The sequence below is a fragment of the Macaca nemestrina genome, chromosome 13 (assembly GCF_043159975.1).
Source record: "Macaca nemestrina isolate mMacNem1 chromosome 13, mMacNem.hap1, whole genome shotgun sequence".
NCBI lineage: Eukaryota > Metazoa > Chordata > Mammalia > Primates > Cercopithecidae > Macaca > Macaca nemestrina.
The window spans coordinates 64,676,520-64,697,765 of NC_092137.1; the positions used below are offsets into that span (position 1 = coordinate 64,676,520).

The 21,246-nt window shown below is 44.3% G+C and overlaps 2 long non-coding RNA genes across 3 annotated transcripts in view; one reads left to right on the forward strand and one right to left on the reverse strand.

Moving 5' to 3' along the window:
- Positions 1-1,531, forward strand: part of LOC139357879 (uncharacterized) — a 116,593-nt gene extending 115,062 nt beyond the window's left edge. The window contains exon 3 of the long non-coding RNA XR_011611814.1: positions 1,474-1,531. This is a non-coding gene — a long non-coding RNA (uncharacterized lncRNA). The remainder of the gene's footprint in view (positions 1-1,473) is intronic.
- LOC105465143 (uncharacterized) overlaps positions 1-21,246 on the reverse strand; it is a 152,097-nt gene that overhangs the window by 94,556 nt on the left and 36,295 nt on the right. The window contains exons 2-3 of one of the 2 annotated variants that reach the window (XR_011611821.1): positions 3,748-3,908; positions 875-973 (exon numbers count right to left, since the gene is read on the reverse strand). The exons of the other annotated variant lie outside the window; for it this stretch is intronic. This is a non-coding gene — a long non-coding RNA (uncharacterized lncRNA). The remainder of the gene's footprint in view (positions 1-874; positions 974-3,747; positions 3,909-21,246) is intronic. 2 annotated transcript variants of the gene reach the window in all.

A 21,246-nucleotide genomic window follows, 5' to 3' on the forward strand; every position in this document is an offset into this window, starting at 1 on the left:
TCCTCATCTATACAAATGGGGAAATACGCATACCTCCTGTTGCTGTGGAGATTAAAAACTACTCTTTATTGAATTCATTGTACAGCTACAGGCTCTACAAATATCACCCAGTGAGAAAGGGACAGAGACAGAATCAGAAGTTGTACCACCATTCAATATGAAAAGGACATTGGAAACTGCAAACATGTACAGAAATATTAGCTATAGCTTTTTCTCTTTCTTTCTTTCCTTCCTTCCTCCCCTTTCCCTTCCCCTTCCCTCCTTCCCTCCCTCCCTCCCTTCCTCTCTCCCTCCCTCCCTCCCTCTCTCTCTTTCTCTTCCTCCCTCCCTCCCTCCCTCTCTCTTTCTCTCTCTCTTTCTTTCTTTCTTTCTTTCTTTCTTTCTTTCTTTCTTTCTTTCTTTCTTTCTTTCTCTTTCTTTCTTTTTCTTTCTTTCTTGAAATGGAATCTCACTCTGTTGCCCAGGCTGAAGTACAATGGCACAATCTCGGCTCACCACAGCCTCCACTTCCTGGGTTCAAGTGATTCTCCTGCCTCAGCCTCCCAAGTAGCTGGGATTACAGGCATGCACCAAAATGCCTGGCTAATTTTTTTATTTTTTTATTTTTAGTAGAGATGGAGTTTCGCCATGTTGGCCAGGCTGGTCTCGAACTCCTAACCTCAAATGATCCACCCGCCTCCCAAAGTGCTGGGATTACAGAGCTATAACTATTTATTGAAAGTATTTAGGTCTCAAAATATTTGTCCTGTTGGGAACGGAAACTAGCAAAAGAAAGACATTTTTTTCTGGGCCACCGTGAGTAGCTGTTGCAGGAAGTGCAAAGGCAAAGGGGTGGTAGGAACAGCTAGTTGTCTACCGACAAATTGTGCCTCACCTTCCATAGGCTTAATGGTTTCTGAGACATGGCAGCCCAGCCAGGGATTACACTTCCTGGCTCCCCTTGCATGTAGGTGGGGCTGTGTCATACGTCCTCCTGTGGAATGTGATCAGAAGAGACAGGTGTCACTTGCAGGTCAAGACGGTTAAGAAGAGGGTGTGAACTGCCAAAAGACAGAAGCAACTCAGGTGTCCATCACGGATGAATAACTAAACAAAGTGTGGTGTATACTGCAATGGAAGGAAATTCTGACACCTTTTACAACATGGATAAACCTTGAAGACATTACACTAAATGAAATAAGCCAGTCACGAAAGGACAAATATTATATAATTCCACTTATATGAGGTACCTAGGACAGTCAAATTCATAGAAACAGACAGTAGAATGGTGGTTTCCAGGAGCTGAAGGAAGGAGGGAAATGGGGATTTCATGTTGTTTAATGAGTACTGAGTTTCAGTTTGGAAAGAGGAAAGAGTCCTGCAGATGGATGGTGGTGATAGTTACAAAACAATCCCAATGTACTTAATGCCACTGAACCGTACACTAAAAATGGTTAAAACAGGATATTTTGTGCTATGTATGTTTTACAATAGTTGAAGAAGAAAGAAGAGGAGGAGGAAGAGGAGGAGGAGGAAGAGGAGGAGGAGGAAGAAGAGGAGCTGTGACTTCTCCATATCTGCCAGTTGGAGGCAAAGAACTTTTAGGTCATAGATGAAAGAACCACACAAGGGAAATAGCCTGTGCCCCTTAATCACCACGTAACAAAGGACCCTCACTGACTAGGAATCTGACATTGGACTCTTATTTGAGTGATAAACAGACTTCCAATGTGTGAAGTCATTGAGATTGGGGTTCAATCTGTTGCAGCAGCTAATAGAACCCTAACACAACCTGTAGCTGATATTCACAGCTGATGTGGCAGAATGGCCACTGATGCAGCAGGGTCCCCTGGTAAAGAGATAGGGGATAGTTTCAGAAATGGTCATGGTTTGAGACAGAGAAGACATTTCTGCTGAGGGCCCATCTTCAAGTTGAGCAGTTCTCAAAAACTAAGTCACAACCTCTTGTCTGCAAGGTGGCTTCCAAGGACTTTGTTTGTAAGGAAACTCGGAGGAGCTTATCTTCTTGAAAGACATGTCACCCATTCTGGGTTAGAAACTGGGTGTGGGCTTGGGGTGTGGAAGGCAGGGGAAGAAGGAGACTGTAGTCCTCAGTCTGTGAGGGGTAGGCATGAGATCAGTCCCTACATGCTCTGATAGGCAGACCATGCCCTGGCTAAGTGGCTCTGCAGTTCCATTTGAGTGGCAGCTCCTTAGCTGAGCATAGCATCGAAAGAAGGCAGGGATTGTCGTGTCTTGTGCTGAAAGGATGATTGTCAGTAGGATATATACCACGGCCACTAGCTGTGACCGGAGCTAGCCACAAACTCCGCGATCAGCAGCAAAGGAAGTCCCAGCATCAGGAGTGCAGAGGAGGTAAGAGTGACCAGGACAAGCTCTGGGGCTCAAATGGGTCTCTGGAATTTCAGCTGCAGCTACAGTGTGTGGAAGGCCTTTCCTGGCTGTCCAGGCCCCAGTCCCTCTGCCTCTGGTGGTGGTCTGGGACCCCTAGGCATGGCAGGGGCTGAGGAGCCCTACAGCCTCCAGGCATGCATCTGAGGTGGCTCCAGTGGCCCAGGAGACAAGGACTGACTTTTGGCTTTCTCATAAGCATCCTGGTAACCTGGACTTCTTGGACTCATCACAGGGAAATGACCCTGGGAAAGAGAGAAGGCCATTCTTGCTAGAGGGGAGATGAGGCTAGAGCCAAACTCACAGAGCACATAAAAGAGATGTAGCCTCATTTCATTCCTCAATTTTGCAAAGAATTTACTGTTTTAATGAATTAGAGCAATTCAGGGTCACCCTATAATAACCATACTCTTACTTACATGTATTCTTTCTTTCCTCCTAAGCTGGAGAGGAAGAGGTGAAGTTAGGGTTTGGGAGCTGGGGATTGCAAACAAATTTGACAGTTGTGTCAAAATCTGGCAATGTACATAGGGCTGAGTCATGTAGGTAAAAGTCATGTGAGTTACATTAAAATACAAGTTGAAAATGATTGGTTTTATAATTTTTTATCAGAGATTTAATGTTTATTAAATGTATGAATGCTTCCCTGTTCCCTATTATAGTGTAAGATCTCCAGAATTCTCCCACAGTGGCCATTAACACTGCTGTGGGTTCTTACCTCTCTTTAGCTTGTCCCTGGCATTCACCCTGTAATGTGACACCAGGTTCTGAGGCCTCCAGAGATGACAGACTGCAGAACATTCAAAGAAAAAGTAAAACAGAGACTCTGCCTCTCTCTGCATCCTGTCTCTTGGAGTTTCCTGGAGTCAGTCCTCCATCTTCCTACGAGGTGGTGTCTATTTCTTTCTCTTACTCGGGATTAATGTTTGCATTTTCCTTCACCAAGGCCCCAAGGGGAGGCATAGCACCCTGCCCAGGGTCTGAGCCCTATTTACAGAAAGGTGTTTTTGCTGCCCTGACATTTTTCACAGTCTCTTATGCATCCTCAGCCTGGGCCTTGTACAAACACTAGCTGATAAATATCTGATGACAGTCTTTCAAATGGTCCAAGGCCACCTGGGTCCTGCTACCACTTCCTGGGTTTGGTCCCAGGGCTAGGACTGAGCAACAGCCCCTTCCAGCCACCTGACCTGGGCAGGGCCCTACTAGGAAGGGGAGGTCTGGCCCTGGCCATTGAAAGCTGACTCAGGGCGGCTAAGCCAGAATTCCAGCTCCCACAGCATGAGGAGTCCTCTCCTCTCCCCTCTGCTCTCTTGCCAGGATGACACACCCCTGTCTCCTGCTGTCAGTGCTCACCTGCATGGGAAGCACTCGCTGGGTCACGGGACTGTTTTCCCATTTCCTTCAGCACCAGTGGCTGTGGTGACTTGAGGTCATTTAGAGACCTGCCAGCTCAGTCTCCTCTGTCCTTCTTGCCCTCTTGCTGCCTCTGGGAAGGGCCGAGCTATTCCTGACACCTGGAGTAGGACAACAGCATGAGGAATCTATGCAGGGCTGAATATAAGCAAGCTGGGCTCCTCATGAATGACAAAATGCAAGCTCATGAACTCCGACCTCAGGTCTATGTGCCTGGAAAGGATGTCTCTGCCTGCCCCCAGGATGTCTCCATATTCTCCAGCTGGGGGTGGGGAGGCTTATGTTCTCACCTCTGGCTCCTAGTTTCTGCTTCCACTGGGTTCTTTCAGTGTGAGTCACTTTGCCATCCCGTGTACACTGTCCTGGGTCTGCACTCAGAGATGTGGAACTCGGACCCTTGCCTTGATTTCCACAGAAACCAAACCCAACAACCATCTAAGACTTCTGTGCAGGCAGCAGACTCTGTCAAGGGCTGCTCAGCCAAGAGGATTTACACTGCAGCAGAGCAGACAACTTCGAGTGGAGTTTTTGATCTTTAATGATCCTCTTTGAGGCCACTCCCAGCTCTAGAGATTTCCCAGGGATCAGATCATCCCACGCTGCTAACAAAGCTCATGTTTTTCCACAGGTTCATGAATGGCCTATACTGGAACCACTACTGGGGGACTCGGGGGGTCTGCTGTGTGTGTGTGTGTGTGTGTGTGTGTGTGTGTGTGTAAGAGAAAGAGGTGGTGGGTTGTATTTGGTGGCTTGTTTCCACTTTGTTTGGTTGGGACACTTGCTTGTAAATGAACCTTTACATTTGGAGGCAGGCGTCCTGCTCCTTGCAGTGCCCACTCACCAGGGTAACCTCTTAGACCCCATCCACAAAATCCAAAGAGTTGAAAAGAACACAAATGTTGTCCAGCTCAGGAGTCTTCAAGCATTTTGCCTGCATTGCATATCCCCGAAAATAATGTTGAAACATTGTATATCCCCCTTGACAGTTTTTTTTCCTCCTCCACTCTGAAGCGATCCCTTAAAATTTTTGTGTTGGTATTTTAAATTTTTAATCTTGAGTTTAAATAGCTGAAAAATGTTACATTTTACTGTAAATTTGAAATATTTTAACATTTTAACAGTTAAACATTTTGGAATAACTATAAGCCGCTATTTAAATGTATCAAAATAGAATTGGAATGTTTTAGCAATTTAATATCCTCCATTTAAAAAAAAAAAATCATGAACAAGCTCTTCAACGGTCAGAAATTTTACATTATTCCTTTTTTCTCCTCGAGTTTGTATTTCCACTCCTCATTCCCTAAAGAACTTTATCCTGATATAATACACATTTATAATTAAAGTCTTTTATTAATCACCTTATCATTTCTCTTAAAATGTATACAAATTCAATTTTTTTTCCTTTTCTGTGACCATAAAGCTATGTTGTCCAATACTGATATTATGGAACACTCGTTAGTTTCTCCTTCACCTTTGTCAAAATAATTGGATAGTGTTGTATTTGTAAAAGGATTAATAATCTAATTATTAGCATAATTCACTCTTTCAGCTAAAATCAATACTTTAATATTGTCTCTTTGGACTCTACACCAGCAATGCATGAGAGTTGCTATAGCAGCAAAGACGATCCACCCTTCTCGGGGAGGCTTTTGTAGAAGGTGGCTTTAAAAAACATTCATTTTCCCCATTTCCTCCTCCCTAATATGGGTTTTCCATCTGGGCTTCCAAGGTATCCCAGATTCATAACCTACTTCCTGAGATGTGGGGCTTCCTTTGGCTCTGGCCGGGGGGCTAAGGTGAGAGAGGTTCTAAAGTCAAAGCAGTTGTGAAATGCCACAAATCCACTGGGGACAGCTATGAGTTGAGGTTCTGGAAAGGAGAATGAGTCATTGCAGTTATTGTTAGTCTGTGTATCCACTTCAGTCTCATTTGGAAAATGTGTAATGACTTGCCCTTGCTCAATAAGGCCCCTTGCATTACCAACCATGATTCTTGGGCTCTCAATGCAATTCACACAAGGCCAAAAGAGCTTTTCCAAACAAGGCTTCACTGGAGCTTATGCCTGGACATAAGAGAGGCAGCATGAGAGAGAGAGAGAGAGAGAGAGAGAGAGGGAGAGAGAGAGACAGAGAGAGAATTCCCTCGCTTACTCCCCCAAAAGAGCCTTGCTTTTTTATTAGGCAAAGCGCAGGAACTGACATGGGGCATGAGGTATACAGGGTGGGCTGGGCAAAGCACCTGAGGGTAGGGGATGCGGGTCAGCATATCTGGTTGCCACGGTTATCTTGAGTAATGGACCACCTGATGCTCTGGTAGGTGGCAACAAGGCGGTAACTCAATTGTCAGCATTCCTTCCCTAAGTGGGACCCTCCACAACCTCGTTATCGCCAAAGGCCAGTGCCTGAAATTTGTAAAGTAAAAGGCATGGTTGCACATTATGGTATCAGTGAGGCAGTAGTGTGAGTTTTGTGATCACTAAGAATGCTCCAGCAGGGCGGAGCTGAAGCCAAGCCGCCATCTCCACTGTCTCATTTGGTCCTCCCTTAGAGCTCTCCCTCCCCGAGTTCACCTGCCTGATCAGCCAGAGCAGATTTCCCGCACATCTAGGTCCTTTACACCCTCTAGCCTACAAAGCATGAAGAGGCCCCTATTGGCCCTCTGGCTCTAATGGGCTGAGAAGGAGCTTAGCAGGAGAAAAAGTGAGTTTCCCAGACCCGTCCTAGGAGAGAGTCTAGAAGGCTTGTTTCTCCTCAGAAACACAAATGGTAGAGATGATTTTTCCATCTCATTATTCCAAAGAATTCTGAGGCAGTGACCATGAATAACTTATAATTCTCCTTCTTTAAAAACAAACACACATACCCCTGGGAATAACTGCGCCCACAGGAAGTAGGCTGGCCCAAGTGCACACAGCCAGGAAGAGTAAGAACCCTCCACGTTTACTTCAGAGCAAGGTTTTTAGCAGGGAAAATGTTGTTAGGTTGTGTCTACTCCTTCCAGTGCCCTCTTCCCTCCTCCCTCCCCACAAATCCCCCACTTCCGTCACATGTTGGCAGGAACTTGCTGTTCCTTGGCCAGCCAGGAGGCCTGCCAGAGCCCTTCCATTTTCCGGAGGGCTTCTCTTCTATTTCTAAACAGAGTTGTTTAAAACCGGATGCTACACAGAGCCAAGTTCCTCACCCTTCAGACCCCCTCCCTGACCCCTGACCCTGTGAAGCAGTCCCCTCCTCCCTTTATTGTTCTTGACTCTGGGCCTGTCCCTGTAACCAAAGACAATGAGTTGGGGGCAGGGGCCGGCACAGGCTGCAGGCCAAGGGGGAAAGCTGCCAGAGGAAATTTCACAAGGTAAAGAGGCTCCCAAAAGAGCCACGTCGTCCCTCAGCCCCTCCCATTTCCCTCTCCCCCTGCCTTGCTGTCCTGGAGGGCAGAAGAATGAGACCAGTCCATCGAGGAAGTCCCTCACTTGAGCAGGGCCAGACTTAGGCCATCACAGAACACAGGGAGAGGGTTCTAGTTGGAAAAACAACCAAAGGAATGTCTATGCCCTTCATTCATTTAGTTGTAATAGATGGCTCTTTTAACAGGTGTCCATTCATTCATACTTTCACTCATTCATTTTCTATTCAACAAGGTGAGGTAGGCGGTGGCACTCAACTCCAGAGGCATGGCTTGGACACTTGGACACGGGACCAGATTGAGGACTAGCTAAAACAGGGCCCCAGAGAAAGCCGCTTTCAATCAGACACGCCCACCAGTGTGCCGTGTCAATTCACCGTTGCCATGGCAACATGTGGGCATTACCACCCTTTTCCATGGCAATGACCCAATGACCCAAAAGTTACTACCCCTTGCCTAGAAATTGCTGCATAAACTAATCCTTAATCCGCATGCAATTAAAGTGCTTGTAAATATGACTGCAAAATGGTCCTGAGCTGCTACTCTCTCCCTACACTGTAGCCCTGCTCTACAGGAGCAGTCATGGAACTGTAACACCACTTGAACCCAGGAGGCGGAGGTTGCAGTGAGCTGAGATCGTGCCACTGCACTCCAGGCTGGGCAACAGAGCGAGACTCCATCTCAAATAATAATAATAATAATAAAATAATAGTAATAATAATAATAAAGCTGTTTTCTTCTACCTCTAGCTTGCCCTTGAATTCTTTCCTGGGCAAAGCCAAGAACCCAGTGAGCGAAGCTCCACTTTGGAGCTTGCCTGCCCTGCGTCAAAGGCATCTACTCTGTACCTGCTATTGTTCCTCACAGCCATTGGGCTATGACAGTAGATAAAACAGGCCAAAATACCTGCCCTCCTGGGTCTTGTACTGGTGGATGTTAGAAATTTCATACAAGGGAAGAAGGAATAGGAAGTCCTTGGAAATATGACAATGAAGAGAGTAGTCAATGACAATAGCCGTTGACCCTGTTGCAATCTTAATGGGATATACAGAGTCACCAGGCCCGAAGTCAGATCTGGCAATCAGGAAGACCAGAAAACCAGCCAAGAGTCTAATGGCTAATAGGAGTAGCAAATCAGAAACATGGCTTTGGATTTCCTGCTGCAACAGATGTGTAGAGGGGAAGCAGGTGGGCTCTGCTCAGGTCTGGGAGGCAGGGCATTCTGGGGGTTTCCCTCAGGCTGGCCTCCATGCCTGCTGCCACTGTCTTAGCTGCACCATCATAACCACACATCATCCACAGCAACAGGAGAGGACCCCAAAACAAACAACCATGGCCTTCCTCAAGAGCTGTGGTGATGTCCAAGTGGTTACAAAAAGATTCCATTTTCCTCAGTGAACTAGTCCTCATGCGTGGGGGAGGCTTTGTCACTGGTCCTGGTTATTGCTTCTTGGGCAATACCTCCAACATTTTGCTTTCAGTTTCTCTGCTTCCAGCGTATCTGTCCCATGCTAGCCATCTATTATTCATTCAACAAACATACACTGGGTAGCAACCGTGCATCAGGCCCTGCACAGGGTGCTGAAAATGTCCTTCTGGAGGAGAGAGACACAAGTGGTGCCTTGAGGGCTGTCATGGGAGAGGCAGGCATGCCATGAACAGCACACACCTGGGCTGAACTCTCGTGGAGGGATAGTGAGCCAGGAGCTCTGGGGGCAGCCGGGAAGGAGGGCACTCCTGACTCAGCCTCAGGTCCTTGAGAATTCGTTTGGCATTGTTTGGTTAGTTGCACTGTGCTAGGCACCGCCATCTCAAGAAAGCTTAGCTTAGCTCAGAAGGGACAGAACGTTCATTTGAGAAGAATGAATAGAACTTTCCAAGGCAGTCAACTATGGAGAGGAAGCGGGGGAGGCGTGCAGTCAGAGTGAGCAGCCTCTGTAGAGCTGAGAGCTGGGAAAGGGCAGGGTTCATGGGAGGGCCAGGGAGTGGTGCACATGATGGGAGCCTGAGGGTAGGGGTAGGGAGGTGGCTGATTGGAGGGAAGCTTGGTGTTAGAGGGTGGAGAGGATAGAGGGCATGGAGGCCATGCCAAGGAAAGTCTGGACTTTATCCTATAGTAAGCAAGAAGGAACTATGGAAGTCTTTTAAGGCTGGGCATGATATGATCAGATCTGGGAGCTACAAACACATATATACACATATAGATAGCTATAAAAGAAATTCAAACATCTAAATAGTCTCTCTTTATCTACTTTAAGTACACATGTATGTGTATATTTCACCCATACAAACCTAGATAATCAGTTATTGTGCTTTTCTTCCTCTATCGCCTCTCCCCTGGTCGGTCAGAGGCCTGTACATTGCCCAGGAGAATTATGATTCTCTTAGCAGAAATACAAAGGGAACACAGGCAACAAAAACAAAAATAGACAAATGGACTTAATTAAACTAAAAGGCTTCTGCACAGCAAAAGAAATCATTAACATACTGAAGAGACAATCTGTGGATGAGAGAAAATATTTGCAAGCTATTCATCTGACAGGGAACTAATATCAAGAATATGCAAGGAACTCAAATAACTCAATGGGAAAAAGAAAAAAAAATCCCATTAAAAAGTAGGCAAAGAACGTGAATAGACATTTCTCAAAAGGAGACATACGAGTAACCAACAGGTATATGAAAAAATGCTCACTATCACTAATCATCAGAAAAGTGCAAATCAAAACCACAATGAGATATCATCTTACCATAGAATGGCTATCATTAAAAAGACAACAAATAACAGATCTTGGCAAGGATGCAGAGAAAAGAGAACTCTTATACACTGTGGCGGCAATGTAAACTAGTACAGCCATTATAAGAAACAGTAGGGAGACTTCTCAAAAAACTAAAAATAGAACTACCATTCAATCTAGCAATCCCATTACTGGGTATCTACCCAAAGGAAAAGAAATCAATTATCAAAGGAATACTGCACTCCCATGTTTATTGCAGCACTATTCACAATAGCAATGATCTGGAATCAACCTAAGTGTTCATCAACAGATGAATGGATAAAGAAAATGTCTCATAGATATACAATGAAATACTATTTGGCCATGAAGAAAAGTGGGTTAAAGGGTACAAATGTGTAATAAGACAGAAGGAATAAATTCAATGCATGATAACAGAGTAGGGTGACTATAGTTAACAAAAATGTACTCAGATGATGGACACAATAAATTCTCTGACTTGATCACTACACATTAAATACATGTAATAAAGTTTGACACGTGCCCCATAAATTTGTATAAATAAAAAAATAAAAACAATAGTTAATATTCAGTTGGGTTTACCTCTTACTTCCAAATGATGCTCTTGAGAACCAAGAGGCAAATGTCTAGGGAAATAAAGAGGACTCAGAAGAGAAGAGTGGAAGAGGGATAGGCAGGTGACTTTCTCCCTGCCACAGGGGTCACTCCTTCTCCTCCACCATGGGGGTGGGGATGGTGCAGATGGAGGCTGGAGATGGAGGTCTGGCCGTAGGGAGGATGGGTCTGCATGAGAGGCTGCCAGCACCGTGGGTGTTCGGTACCAGGGAACTGTGCAAAAAAAAAAAAAAAAAGCCCACATATGCAGCCCACTTCTCATCTTTCCCACAAGCACATCTGACATCTGAGCAGATGCTGTTCACATCTCTATGGGATAAATCTGCCCATCAATAGCTGGCTGGGCACTACTGGTAGTCACATTGCAGAGGGAGGCCCACTGGGTCCTGAGACTGCTGAGTCCCATCCAAACTGCCTGTGTCCATAGTCCAGGACAACCCTTGTCCTCCTCCCCACAAAACAAGCAGAAGTCCCTGACATCCCACAGGAGGGGGAAAAGGAATGGTGGGGAAGAGGAAGCCATATATATACTGCATATCATTATATCTTTTGAGATGACTTTAAAAATCTACCTGCTATGGTCTGGCTGTATCACCACTCAGATCTCACTTTGAATTGTAATAATCCCCACGTGTCAAGGGTGGGGCCAGGTGGACATAATTGAATCATGGGGGCTGCTTCCCCCATACTGTTCTTGTGGTAGTGAATATGTCTCATGAGATCTGGTGGTTTTATAAATGAGAGTTCCCTTGCACAAGCTCTCTTGCATGCTGCCATGTAAGACGTGCCTTTGCTCCTTATTTGCCTGCTGCCATGATTATGAGGCTTCCCCAGTCATGTGGAACTGTGAGCCAATTAAACCTATTTCCTTTATAAATTACCCAGTCTCAGGTATGTCTTTATTAGCAGCATGAGAACAGACTAATACACTACCCAATGTAAGATTTTTTTTATTTGAAGAGAAACCAAGTTTAAGGAGAAAATTAAGAAGGGGTAGTAAAAAGATTAATTTGGAAGGAAAGTTAGTATCCAGTGATTTACACTGATCTTATATAATTACCAAAAATAGGATATGAATTAAGCTCTGAGCTTCTTATGAAACAAAGCAAAAATGAGAATGTAAAAGTTACAAAACTGACAATGAACAAAAGACAAAAGAAAGCCAGTTCCTCAGTGACAGCTTTCTTTTTCCTTATTCTGGGGCTTGAGTGAATTTTCCTCCAAGTTCTCACACAAGGGAAGTCTCATAGATTCTCAGCAATCTATACAATGCTAAGTTCTCTACAGCTATTCCGTAGGGTTCCTGGAGGTGACATTCCAAACCTCAACTTAGGACCAGCAATTCTAAGAGGTGGCAAAGAGAGAGAGGCCAAATACATCAACCCAGTAGTAGACTCACCTGATTTGGATTGGGAAATAAGATCTATGCTATCTAAGGGTAGACTGCATGTCCGTCAGGCAATCCTCCATAACTGTTTGCTAAAAGTTGGGTCACACGTGGTTGGAAGATACATTATTTGGAAAGAACTCAGCTAGAGTAGAGTAACTTTCTATTACTGATTAAAGGCAGATCAGTAATCTTCAAAATCAATGTGACACACATCCAAAGAAATACTAGATAGTCGTTAACAGTTATTTTCTATATCATAATTTTTATGACCTGATAATTGTCTATAATATTACAGGTTTAAAAAATCAGTAACAAAATAGGATGTACAGCATCAAACATGGAAAAAAGAAGAATTTAAACATGGAGAATATATATACATATATATATACACACACACATGCACACACACACACATGCACACACACACACATACACACATACACACAGAAAGATAAAGAATAGACAGAATGAAAGAATATAAACTGTTAGCTGTCTATTTCTAGGTGGTAGAATTTGACTGCTTTGTGCTTATGCTAGTTTTGGGTTCTATTCACTCCTGAAAGGAGAATTTGGGTGCAGCTGTTTGGAAGATAATAGAAGGAGGCACTAAAAGTGGGGCGAAGAAGTAGAAGAAAGAAAAGAAGGTCAGTATGGGATGTGCTGATGAATGGGTTACCACTGTTGGCAACTGGAGCTAAATCCCTCAAGGGAAACTGAGAGACTCTATGAAACACATCTCAGAACAGTCCCATCAAGGGTCAAGATAGCTGGTCAAGATATTTATCCACCCACTCTCATTCTCCATTTTTAAGGATCACTTCTGGAAATGTTAACTCCCCAGCACTCCCAGCACTTTCAACCACCCTATGTGCAAGCCAAGAAAGCTCCTATAGCCAGAGAATGTTCTCAAGAAGGGGACAAAGGTGCTTGAGAAAGGAAGCCATCCATATATAACAGAACCATCCACTAACTGCAGATGACTTCCAGGTGGATTAAGGAATGTGGGCAGGTCACCAGCAGTGTAGTTTTCATATTTTTTACATATATTACTTTTGGTATCAGAAAAATCGTATTTCTAAAAATGGACTTTTCAGAAGCTACATGTGCTGAAAGGCACAGATTATGAGAATGAAGGACTTGACCGTGACTCCCATATGAACAAAAGGAATTTGTCTCTGTCCAAAGGTGGACTGGGGCAGCACTATAGAAGGAACAAACTTAGAGAATATTTCTGGGTCCAATCCAGAAAACAAACATATGAGAAGTCAAGGTCTCAAATCTTCACTCCATAGAATATTGATCACATTGATGTTGGCCTGAAGTTTATTCAGACTGGGAATTCAGTCTGAAAAGCTCAATCATGCATTCACGAAGTGTTTAAATTTGAGCATCACAGTTTCCAAGGAAAGATGGCTTTCACTTTAAAATTATAATTGCAAACTTCAAATGGGTGCCCAGCACTGCCTGATAGCATGACTGTGTCTATTCTAAGTAAGCTCACTTTCCTCATTGTGGTGGCCATGAGAATGTGTCTTGCAGTGTATGTGTAATTAACCACAGGCCCCAGCCACTGTACTGTGAAAGCCATCACTGTGTTGACTCTAAGGCCACCTTCCCACAGGCTGCTTGCAGCCAGTGGCTGAGCTCAACAGGGATAACAAGTCAAGCTCATTCAGGGGAAACAGGGCACTCCTCTGACAGCGAACTTTGGCTCAGCATTAATCCTGCCAAACCTTCCCCAGATTTCATGGCAATCTAGGATGCTTCCATCCAATCTCCCTTTCTTTTCTCCTTCACTCAGGGTCAGACTTGCAGCACTGTTGGACAGCTGTACCAGCCTCTTCTGACTCCCTCCTCACTTGTTCCCACAGGTGGTTCAAGTAGTAAAATCTTTGTATGCTTATTCCCATCTTGACATTTGCTTCTTAAGGACCTGGACCAACACACCACTTTATGAACGGGCTCTTTCCTGCCTTCTCTTTTCTCAACAACTCCCTTCTCTCTCCCCCTCTCAGCTGATGACATGGGCTCCTGTTTCCTTGAGAAAACGGAAGGCATCAGATGAAGCCTAAGCCCACCAGCATCTCCTTCCTTCGTGCTAATGTAGCAGAGAAGGTGTCCCCTCTCCAGGCAAAGCCCAGTCTTTCCAAGGGTGCCCAGGATCTCACCCCTTTCCCCCAAAGCAGATCTTCACTCCTTCAGGTCTCTCCTCCCTCTCCTGCAACACAATCTCTTCCTTACCCTCTGTCGTCCTGGCTCCTCAATCTCTCCAGCTGTTTCCTCACTCCTCTGCTCCTCTCCAAAATCAAATGTCTAGTAAGAGATCCTTACACATTTTGTCTCCACTTAGTTACTTCTCATTCATTCCTAATTCACTTCATTTTAGCCTCAGCAACCACCACCCTGGTGCTCTTGTCAAGAATAGCATGGCCTCCACCTTGGCAAGTCCATGGAATATTCTCCTATCCTCATCCCACTCAACTGTTCAGCATCATTTGGCACAGCTGACCATTTCCTTGTTCTTTAAGCCTTCTCTTTTGATTCACACCATAGATTCCTGGTTTTCTCCTACCTCACTGGCCACACCTTCTCAGTCTCCTTGCCTGACTCTTCCTCCTTTGCCAGAGATTTCAACATGAGTTTCTCCAAGACGCTCAGTTCTTTTCTCTGTCCCTTCTCCTCAATAAGCTCATTCACTCACTTGACTTCCAATACCACTGACATGGCACAGCTGTCAACTTTCTATCTCCAGCCCTTACATTTCCCCTGATGTTCAGCCTTGTTTCCACCATCTGCCTACTCCACATCTCCACTCACATGCCTAATGGGCATCCCCAGTTTAACAGGTCAAGAGCTTTTGATTTCTCTTCCCAAGTATGCTCCTCCCCAGCCTCCTCTTTTCAGTAACTGACACTACCATCCACCCAGTAGCATAAGCCAGAGATATCTGGGGGTCACCCTTGATTTCATCTTCTCCCATACTCTTCATGTTTAATTCATCTGTCACTTCTTCCTCAGAAGTATGTCTCAGGTCCACGTATATCTCTTCATCTCTGTGCATCTCTCTGCATCCTAATATTCTCTTCTTATAAGGAGACCAGCCATACTGCATTAGGGCCAACCCTGATAACCTCACTACCTTTTTAAAGGCCCTATATCTTCAAATACACAGTCACATTCTGAGGTACTGGGGGTTAGAACTTCAACATATAAATTTTAAGACCCATTACACTCGAACCACTACAAGTGTAAAGGGGATGTGAAAGCCTTATAACTGATCTCCCCACTTCCATCCCATACATTCCCTCTCCATACAGAATCAAGAGCAGATTTTTAAAAACACAAATCCTATCTTGCCACTCTTCTGTCTTGAACCCTTTAGTGCTTTCCTATTGCACTTAGAATAAAACCCGAAGTGTTGCCCTATAGCACCTGGCTTCAGTCTACCTTGTCAATGTCATCTCACTCCTCTCTCCATCAGTCACCACACTGTTATCACACTCAACTTCTTTTAGCACCTGGAACAACCCAAGCCTTTTTACTGCTCAGAGGCTTTGAACACATGATTTGTTTGCCTGAAAGTTCCCTCCTGCTGCACATAGCATTGCTGTCTCTTTCTCAATCTTCAAGTCTCAGGTTAAGGATCCCTCCACCCCTGCTGTTCTTTATGATAGCAGCCTATACATGCCCTGCATAGCACTCATTGCATATACTCAGTTGTTCTTCTCTTTGTCTGATTATCTGTTTTCTATTTCTCCTTCTACAATGTAGGCTTCATGAAGGCAGGGACTTTGTCATCTTTTCACAGCAATATCACTAGCACCCAGAAGAGTGCCTGGAATATTACAGGTGCTCTGTAAATACTAGCTGAATGAAGGAATGGTCATGCCAGAATAAATTATGTGAAAAATGTACCCATAAGGAACTGAGAGTCAACCTGTTGCATAGTATTGTTGGATACATGTTAATTAAATTCCAAAGACTTCTGCCAAAATGACTATTGTGTTTTTAGAATAGTTATTCTTGGGCCTTTCTTTCTGGTAATAGTTGAAGAGCAGGATCAGTTTCCTGTTGAAATCACTTCTAGTTCTTCACCTAGTCTCATCAGTGGAACAGAGCACACCTCTGTAATTGTCTAGGGCAGGATCAACTGGCCACCATTAGAGTGCCACATTGGAGTGTCACAGACTTTGGCATCAACATATCTGGGCTGGCATCCCACTTCTGCCATATATAAGCTGTGTAACTTGGCAAAGTCTAAACTCCCTAAGCCTCTCTGTCCTCATAGATAGATTGGAGACAAGAGTATCTACCTCTCAGGAATGCTCTTAAATTAAATGATATAATGATGTCATTATATATAAATGATATAATATATATAAAGTGCCTACCAGAGCTCCTGACATACAATGAATATTAATAAGTGATGACCATTATTAAGAATCCAGGAAACAATGATGCAAGACTTTAGGGCACAGTCACGGAGGCAAAGAAGGAGAGATAGTTTAATACATGATTATGAGATTACACAGACAGAATTTATACTTATTTTGATTGGGTATGAGAGATGAGGCAACATTAATTGAAGAGGACTTGAAATTAGAAGCTGGGTGATTAGATGTGCAGTCATGCCAACCACAAACACTTCCATGCAAAAGCAGCTGTGTAGAATAATTGAATCATTTTGAGTTCAGATCACATACTACATGATTTTTAGCTCTGGCTGGCCTTACAATGGGGTTCACCTGTATTTAAGAACTCCTTGTGGGACCTTCTCAGTTTCTGGTCAGAGGAAGAAAGATACCTCAGACTCCAAAGAAGGGCTGGAGAGTTTATCTTTTTGTGAATTAGTTTTCTTCATCACCTGCCTTTCCCTTCTAAATATGGCTGAACTGAATCTTTTCATTTCCCTTGCACTGAAGGGGAAAGCCTCCTCTGGGGCTGGAGCCTGACTCTGGCAGTCCTTCTGAAGTTACAGATTTAGGCTCCAGTGCTTTTGAGGTCTCACTGTGCATCTGTAGGGGTCCTCTGGTGGCCAAGGCTCTCAGACATGTGCAGACTAAAGCTATGAGCTGAGAAAAACACAGAAAATGCTGTCCCTGAGAGCTGGAAACCTATACCCCCTAAAACCAAGCTAGCAACCATGGTGCACTCTCTTAAGTTTAGGGTGGGTGGGCACTATTTTATGTTTGATTGGTTGCCAGAAGAAAAGGTGGAAGGGAGAGAAATCATCAGCAAAGCTTTCACAGAATAGAGATCCAATCAGCACCACCTTAGCGGCAGGGAGTGGGGTAGGGGGATGTAAATCATAATTGTCGCATCAAAAGTCAACCCTTCTTTTACCCTCTAGCCCCATCCCCAGTTGTGACTTTTCAAATTGCAGCAAGAAGAGTTTATTGTAAATAAGTATTGAATGAATTAAATTACAGAAAGAAAAAAAAAACTGGGCATGCCTAATTATATACTCCAGAGACATGAATGCATATAGTCATTTAGAGACATGTACAAGACTACTTAAAATAGCATTATTCTTAATAACTAAACACTAAAACACCCCAAATATCTACCAGTAGTAGAATAGTTAAACTGTGGTTTAGTCACGTGCAGAGGAATATTGCACAACAATGAAAAGGAAAAAGTCAGACACACAGTAGAATGTGGCAGACACATCCTACAGTGACTGCCGACAAAACACGTTATATCATCCAGTCCCTTTTATTACTGGCAGAGCCTGTGATTTGTTTCTAACAAATAAAATATGGCAAAGGTGATGGGATGTCACTTCCTTGATTAAATTATGTTATATGTCACAAGTGATGGGAGCGTGATTATGCTACTTTACATAAGGCTCTGTAAACTAGAGAGAAAGAATCTCCCTTACTGCCATGCAGTAAAGCTGTCATGTTGAGAGAGAGCCTGTGAGAGGGCCATGTGGCCAGGAACTACAGCTGTCCTTTAAGAGGTGAGGTTGGCCTTTGGCCTATAGTCATCGAGAAACCAGGACCAAAGTCATACAACCACAAGGAGGTGAATTCTGCCAACAACCTGAATGAGGTTGGAAGCAGATTCTTCCCCAAGCAAGTCACCAGAACACAGCCCAGCCACCACCTTGATTGCAGGCTTAAAAGATCCTGAGCAGAGGATTTAGCTAAACTGTGCGCTGACTTTTGACCCACAGAAAATGTGAGATAAGAAATGTGTGTTGGAGCCAGGTGCAGTGGCTCATGCCTGTAATCCCAGCACTTTGTGAGGCCAAGGCAGGGGGGATTGCTGAGTCCAGGAGACCAGCCTGAGAAACATGGTGAAACCCTGTATCTACAAAAAATACAAAAAGCAGCCAGGCATGGTGGCATGTTACTGTCGTCCCGGTTACTAAGGAGCCTGAGGTGGGAGGATTGCTTGAGCCCAGGAGGTTGAGGCTGCAGTGAGCCATGTTCACGCTACTGCACTGCAGCCTGGGTGAGTGGTAAGCCACTACCTATGTGGTCTTTGTAACACCATGATAGGAAATGAATACAGAGAACATATTGCATGATTCTGTTGCAATTACAAAACTGGGGATTGTATTTTATTTTATTTTTTTCCATCTACTTCCCTTATGGGGAAGGATTTACTTCTCTTAATGCATACATACGTTCTTCTTGCTTCCTATCTCCCATCCTCCTAATATGATTATATTTGAAAGTTGGCTCTATCAGTCATGAGGGATGATATTATTATGACTACATAACGTGGAATGTAACCTGGCTGTATTGTTCCTTGGGAGCCAAGTGTTGTGCCATTATTAGGTGTCTGTGTGGGCTCCCTGGGTCTGCTGTAACAAATGACCACAACTCTGGTGACTTAAAACAACACAAATGTGTTCTCTCACAGTTCTGAAGGCCAGAAGTCTGAAGTCAAGGTGTCGGCAGGGCCACACTCCCTCTTCCAGCCTCTGGTGGTCACCAAACTGGGTTTTTTTTTTTAAGTAGGCTCATGGTATTTGCTAATTTAACCATCATGAACTAGTCCTTCATGACTCAGAATGCTCATGACATGGATGTCATTTTGAAGGAGGCCGACTTGTAAATATTTCTCTCTGGAAGCTTGGTGCTCCCGAATGTCACTTAGCTGGTAAGTGAACCTGGCTGACTGCAGCTGCTATATCAACAAGGGGGCTTTATTGTTTTCCACTGACCTTGAGTCTGCATGTTCTTGGGTATTCACATGTTTGGGGATTCTGAAAGGTCTCCAGTGATCTCTTGGTCTCTTGAAGTCAATCACCCATTCAGGACCCTTCACTGTCCAATCTCCCACTCCTAAGCCCCAGCAGGGTCCCCTCTCATGTCTTTGCTGGAGCCTCCTGCTGCCTCAGCTCCTAACACAATCTAGTCAGGCACACTTCCTGTGGGACCCTCTGCTGACAGTCCAGCTTTGCCACATGCTCTCTTTAAGCTGGTACCAAGGAAGTGTTGCTGTTTCTCAGCCTCTTTTCATGAGATTTGTTTTAGGATTTCCCTTCCCCTTCCTCTGAAGGGTTAAAATCTCACCCTTTCATGGGGGCCATGGGGGTTGGGGATGGTGAGGATAACTAAGAGATTTCAGCTCAGCTACCTGGACAGGTGTGGCCCTAACCTTCCTGAATTCTAAATGAGGGATGAGAGGAGAGGGAAGAAATACAAGCCAACCCCACACCCCAGGCTGCTGCCATGGTCACAGTACTTCACCCTAGAGGTGTCTGCCCAAGTGTCTCAAACCACACAGCAGCTTCAGGGAAAGGATCTCAGCCCTGTGATCCCCATAGTCAACCCCAGTCTCTGTCTCAGCATCAGAGACAGGCAGGTTACTATGATGCCAATGAAGCTTAAGATCCTGGTTCCTCCTTGCACTGGCTCCTCTATGGCCCTGGAAGGGCCCTAGCAATGGGTTCACGTGGCAACATAGATCTACTAATAGTATATATAATGTATTCGTCTGCTTGGGCTGCTATAAAAAAAGTACCATAGACTGAGTGGCTCAAACAACAGATTTATTTCTCATAGTTCTAGAGGCTGAGAAGTCCAAGAAGAAAGGTCGGGCAGATTCAGTTCCTGGTGAGGCCTCTTTTCCTGGCTTGCAGGAAAAGCTACTAACCCCACTGTGAGAGTGCCACACTCTTGACCTCATCTAACACTGATTACCTCCCAGAGGTCCCATCTCCAAATACCATCACACTGGGGGGCTAGGGCTTCTACATATGAGTTTTGTGGGGGACACAATTCAGCCCATAGCATATTATATATATTATACACACAATATTCATTCCTCCTGCAATACAAATTATATGAAAATTGATACATAAAATATACATATAGAAAAAATATATTCATGTTACAGCAATAGGTTAAAGATCACCCCTTCTTTCCACCTTCCTTCCCCTTCCATCATGCTTCCCCTCAGGTCAGGCTGTCCTGGAGTGATCAAGGGCATCTCAGGGATCTTGTTAAGCAGAAGTGGAGTCAAGGATACATTTGGTGTCGGGTTAGGGGGGTGTTTGTGTCACTTCCATGTACAGGTCGGTAACGGCTAGCCATCCTGCTATAGAAATGGCTCTGACAACCCACTCTGCCAACTCACCAGTGTCTGACATGGAGGCACACTGGTGGTGTGTATGAATGTGGCCTGTGGCAGCCAGCACTAGAACTATGCAGGAAATGGAGAAAAAACAAGGATTAAAATGTACAAAGTCAAAAGCTAGTATATGGAAAAATTCTTCCAATTCTTACAACTCAGATACAAAAGCAGCTTGATTAAGGTTTTCCTAGATTTGATGACAATCCGTAAAATGTACAGGATATTACCAATAATGAATTCTGAAGCTGAAAGGACTCTTAATAACTATCAGTAGCTTAGAAAAACAAATTTCAGACACATTAGAGCAAAGATTATCTTTCTATTCTCTCCAAAGAAAATGATAGTTACAAAATTGTTGTCACATGAAGAGAAAAAGTGTATGTTGCCCAAAACTATAGGGAAAAAGTACTATGAAGTTGTTTTGGGCAATAAATTCATTAAAATATTGTTATTTTTCTGGATTCTGTATTTATGACACTTTTCATAAAGTATGTAGTTTATTGTTATTTCTTGTATTATTCTAAATAAACATTCAGTTTTATATTTAAATTTGTGGGGGTGGGGGAGACAGAGTCTTGCTCTGTCGCCCAGGCTGGAGTGTAGTGGTGCAGTCTCAGCTCACTGCAACCTCCACCTCCCAGGTTCAAGCGATTCTCATGCCTCAGCCTCCCAAGCAGCTGGGACTACAGATGC